Source organism: Columba livia, chromosome 2 (assembly GCF_036013475.1).
Source record: "Columba livia isolate bColLiv1 breed racing homer chromosome 2, bColLiv1.pat.W.v2, whole genome shotgun sequence".
Lineage (NCBI taxonomy): Eukaryota > Metazoa > Chordata > Aves > Columbiformes > Columbidae > Columba > Columba livia.
Window position 1 is genome coordinate 122,283,643 of NC_088603.1, and position 6,000 is coordinate 122,289,642.

The following is a 6,000-nucleotide window of genomic DNA, read 5'->3' on the forward strand; positions in this document are numbered from 1 at the left end:
AAAGAGGGCCAGCTTCAAGACAATAGTTTATTTTTGAGGATGTGGGGTTTTTTATTTGTTTTATACTTAAGTCACTAAAGAAAAGTAGTTTCTAGAGAGGAAAGAAATAATGCCTGCTCCATAATAGCATATTCCCTCTTTCTTATTTGATTCTTTATTTGGCTATATGCTTACTTGCATTCAAGTATTTTCATGGCCTATTATTTAAAAAGGCGGTTATCTAATACCCTTTACAGTCCCATACATCATCAAACAGAAAACAAGAAATTATAAACAGGAGAAATTCTCAACTATTTACTGACAAGTGGAGTAAACAGTTTACAGAGTTTACACAGAGATTAGTTAAAAATGACCTTGTGTGAAAGTAATTATTTTCCTGTTTTACTTGCAATGTGTAAATATATAATAAAATAACTTAATTTCTTTTACTGTTTTATAAGGTAGAGTTAAGAGTCCAGCTAGATTTAGAGTGAGACTTAATGTGAGTTATGTAATTAAAAAAAAAATCAATAGGACTGTATTTATGAAAGAATAAAGAACAATTTTCACAGCATCATTTTGTTTAACATACGTTAAGAATAACATCCTGAAAAATCATTATAATACAAAAAATATTACCTAACCAAGGAATAAATCTAGATAACTTACTAATTCTGCTAATGACTAGACAAGAAGTTTGAATATACTGATGTTTTAAATATTAACAAAATACTAATAAATATTAATAAAATAAATAATAAATATTAATAAAATAAAATAAATTAGTAAAAATACTAATGTTTTAAAGCTATCTAGTTTCAGTCCTTCCTTTTCTGAACAACATTGTTAGCTAGGTGGTTGAGAATCTTGAAGTAAAGTGAAACAAAGCATTATTGTTTTCCTTGGTGCAAAACTAAGGTGGCAAATACAGAATTTCTCTTTGCCCATAAAACTGTAGAAGCAACCTTCTCCTTCCTTATCCTCAGTAATTCAATCTAAAATCAGAGTGGTTAAGTCATGCTTCACAGTATTTCTTTATGTCTGGGTTTCATTTTGATTTTATGTTTGCAACGTTGTGCAGCAGGCAGCGAAAGTAGATGAATCCATATGACCAAGAACACAGGGTGGATGCAGTCACAGAAAATGCTAGATTGCCGTAATTTAAAACCTTCAGAGCCATTTGCTTTCAGTCTTTTTTATTGAGTGAATCTCCAACAAACAGTAGTCGCACTCAAAGAAAGATTGCAAGTGAAATGAAGGAGATGAGCATCGCTTTTGAAGGTACCAAACTGAGGAGACATTTTTAGTTATCCTTGAAATGATCATATGTTTCCTTCGCTAATGGCATTTAAACCCCTTAATTATTTCTAAAAAAAACCCTGTTACATTCACAGTATCTGTATTAATATACAGTTATTGCAGTATGCTATTTAGATATAACTATAATACTATCTTCTTTAGTAATAAATTTGATGATCTTGCATTTACATTTCCAACACCATTCTTTATGATGTTTCTGACCTTCTCAGATTGCAGATGATGAAGGACTCTTACTTCAATAGAGCTCTGTAGTTGAGAGAACAGTCAGTAACAGAGGCTTTAGAAACAGGGAATTGTTGATTCCTCCCTCGAAGCACATTTTGCCAGAGAACTCTGCTTGAAACTTACGGAAATTCTTGGACTAAATATATGCATGCATGGGACTGGAAAAATATATATGAAGCATGTGGTTCGGTAGGAATCTTTTTCACCTAAAGCACAACAAGATTTGAAAACCCTTTTTCGTTGTGACTCAGACTGAAAATGACTGTGAGCATGACAGTCTATCTTATTGCACATTTTTACCAGGTTTGTAATAATCAATATGCGCTAATTGATAGTTGGCAGAGAGAAGAAAGAAACCATGAAAAGGAAAGACACATTCTTAAGTGCTTAAGTAAAAATGTATGTGCATTTTTCCACTTCAACTTCGAGCGTGATCTTTCTGATGGCATACTCTAAGTCTAAAGCAGAAACTGAAAATATGCACCTGATAAAATAAGAAATGTAGATTTCAAAACAGTGTAAAGTTTTACATTTACATTTTACATTTAAGTTTCCTTATTTTAGAGCAAGTCATTTCAGTATCAATTCTCCAGTCTCACAGAGTTCCCTCTCAGTAAAATCTCTAAGAACTGCTGCAGACATTGTGAGATTTTAACAATGAATATATAACGTGAGCCTGGTGAAATTTATAGGACTTTTCCCCACAGTAACTGACTTGCTGAAATGTTTACTAACTTATGCTATGTATAAATACTCAGGGTTCTACTGCTGTAAAGGCGTGCCTGATCTGGGCCAGCTGAGGGTGACTCTCTGTGTTCAGTTTCCTGCAGCAATATGGACACTTTTCTGGGAAGCCAGACTTAATTTATACACTCACAAAGAGGGCTCAAAATTCCAGTGGTACCTCAGACTAGTTACTTTTTTTCAGCATCTTTTTCTTTCTTTTTTTCACTGGCTGCATGGGGAATACACTCCTGCAATTAGGATTGATAATTCTGAGCATATTCTTTAAACACAATGTGTTAAAAACTGAAGCTCATGGCTGATAACCAGTACTGCTAGGACAGCCTGATGACACCTGGAACATATCAACATTATCTGGGATATAATTTGCCGAGGTAACTAAAAAGGATGTTGAGTTCTTGGGAAAGCCCCTTTTCTTTCTCATGCTGTATTATGCATAAGGAACTGTAACACGCTGTGAAATACTTGTGCCTTCCAATGGAAAATTAAGTAAGACCATGAAGAATTGCAATGTCATTTGATGGAGCTGGGAGAATGCATTTAATCTTCAAGACTGAAGCATATAGGGAGTCTACAAAGATTTTATTACAAACGTATGTAGCTACGCAGTGGGTGTCTCTGTCCCAGAGAGATACACATTAGTTCCAGGTTATCTGCACGGTCACTCTGGTTTGGATATGTCAGTAGAGCACATCCACGTGCTGTGCTTTACAGAGCCCTTGGATGGCTGCATCTGTCCCACAGGATCTGACCCCCTCAGGCAGGTACACAAAAGCACCTGTGGTTCTTACACTGCATGTCTGCACAAAGACGTAATTGTTTTTTCATTTCTCTCTGAGGATATTTGTAGAGTAGCTGTTTGCCACAGGGAGCTTCATCTGCTTAATGAAAAGGAAGAGCTAAGTCTTCCTGAGTGCTAGACCTGGACCACAGGGATATCACTATATTTTGACACTGCTGTACATCCTGGATGTCCTGATGTTTACAGCAGGTGAAAACCTCCATTCAGGACATCTCAGCTGTGTAATGCCAAAGGAAATCTGTATTGGAATGAGAACGATAGGACATGTCTCCTGTAGTAGACCCCAAATAAATGACTTTTCAGTGTAAATTAGATCAGTGATTTATTTGCCTCTTTATCGTGCCCTGGAGGACACTATTCCTGCTACGTTCTCATGTCTTCATCACTCTTAGCGTAGCCAGTGCTCAGGGAGCTGTGGCTCTCTATCCCCAACTCTTCTGCATTATTCTGTGTTCATCCTTCTCTGCCCCCCTATAAACATTGAGTGGCCTCATTGGTTTCTGTTATTTCATCTTACCAAGGTTTTTCAAATTTGGCTTTGTCCCTTCTCTAATCTTCTGGATTCAGCAGTCCTCTGGGCATCTCTTTTAAAATATCTTGCTGCACTTTTATAACAATTTGCTCTCCCAATTTGACTCTTGTGCCCAGTCATTTCTTATTGCCAAGCTTGCAGTTAATTAAGGTATTATTAAGGCTGTTGTAAAAAACCTTGAAGAAGGAATACAAGAAGTGTCCTGGGCATTTGAATGACTCCAGGAATCTCTAGAAGATGTACATGATTTTTCTGATACTTAGAGCTCAAAATCATGAAAAAATCGCTTAAATCTTGAAATATTAATGAAAAAGTATTGCTTTCAATATACACATGATGTTATTCAGTAGAGGGCACTCCCTTGTAACAATGCTTACATGGCATGGTACAGCCAGGCAAGATCTTAAAAGTATCAGTTGGGTTGAGAATCTTAAAGTTTTATAACAGTGTTACATGAATCTGTTTCCTTTAAAATGCTTTCTTACTGTACAACTATATTGTGCCATTGAAAGGCGAACTCATTTCGGGGGCTTGTGAAGGCATGGGATAGAAAAATGGTGGGAAAAGAGGACGGACCTCTCAGTCTCTTTCACTGGTGAGTGTTCTTGCCATGAAAACGCATGCCTCAGTTTGAAGGGAAATACAAATCACCGGCGATAGGGAAAAATAAACAAACAAAAATCAACGCCAAACCAAAACCTAAAAAAAAAAAAAGAACAAGCCCGCCTGTTAAGTTTTACCTAAAGGATTTGAGGAGTAAGCGAAAAGGCTGTGAAATTAACTCTTAAATACAGGACAGGGGCTGCCAGTGCACTCGCCTGCCGGCAGCTCCGCGGCTGGGACTGCGGGCGCCCCCCTCTGCCCGCTCCGGCTGCGGCACCGCTTCGGTGCGGAGCCTCCTCGGCCCTCCCTCCTCTGCTCTCGGCCGGGGCCGTCCCTCCGCGTCCTTCACGGCAGTGGGAATGCGGAACGGATGCGGGAGCGGGGCCGCCGCAAGCCCCGGGCGGGTGTTGGCCACAGGGGAGACCCCTCGCTGGTCCGGTGTGGGGGTGTACGGCCCTGCTCGGGGTGAGGGCTGGAAACACCAGGCGTAGCAACGAGGGGAGCCAGGGTACTGGTTTAGGGCAAGTTTAGGTTTAGGACTTATTCAGGTTAGGGCAGGGCTGTGGCCTCTCCTGTCCTCTCTGATTTTGGGAGCAGCTAGTGAGCTGAAGAAAGATCCAGCGAACACACAGAATCACAGAGTGTTAGGATTGGAAGGGACCTCGAAAGATCATCTGATCCAATCCCCCTGCCAGAGCAGGAACACCTAGATGAGGTTACACAGGAATGCGTCCAGGCGGGTTCTGAATGTCTCCAGAGAAGGAGACTCCACAACCTCCCTGGGCAGCCTGTTCCAGTGCTCTGTCACCCTCACTGAGAAGAAGTTTCTTCTCAAATTTAAACGGAACCTCTTGTGTTCCAGTTTGCATCCATTGCCCCTTGTCCTATCATTTGTTGTCACCAAGAAGAGCCTGGCTCCTTCCTTGTGACACTCACCCTTTACGTATTTATAAACATGAATGAGGTCAACCCTCAGTCATGACAAATGGGACAGCACGTGGAAGAGAAGCCAGAGCAGCAGGTACCCTATAAGGTACCCTAACATTTTGTGTGATAATGAAGAGCTAAGGAGTTCAGAATTTGAACCCAAACTTCACATTTTCATCAGTGTTTTTCCTGACACCTTAGCCTTTCTGAAGCTGTGAGGAAGAAATGGGAAGCGATCCTTGTAGCCAAGACCACGCTCACTAATGCTGTTTTAGAAATGGGAGATTCTCATTCCTAACCTCAAGAGTATTTCTGAGGATAATATCTTGTAAAGCATAAAAATCTTTCACTCAGCATTGATCACCATATGGAATTAGAGATGTGAGGCAGACTTTACCAGAGGAAGGCTGCTTACCTAAAATACTAATTGGAACACCTGTAGCTAATTCAATAATGATAGGAAAGACATCTGGTGTTTTAATGCTTATGTTGCCAGTCATATTCAAGTCAATCTATTGTTTCCAGCTTTCCCAGTTAGTACAGATTTATTAGTTATAAATGATTGCTAATCTATGAAGTGAAGAAAGAAGGAATAATCCAACATATCAACAGCATTGTGATGTTTTGGCATTATATATAGTTATAGTATACATGTCATTTTTAGTAACAGTTTAGACTTGTATATAAATTAGCTATATCCTTCCTGCCTGTTTTGTGATGATTATTAAAGTCCAAATATTTGAAGTCATATCACTAAGAACATAGGGTGGAATTCCTTACCCAATTTTAGACAATTAAATGGACATCTCAGGACAGGAAATCCATCCAAACTTCCTCATCTGCTGGTAGAAATAAATTGCTGCAAAGT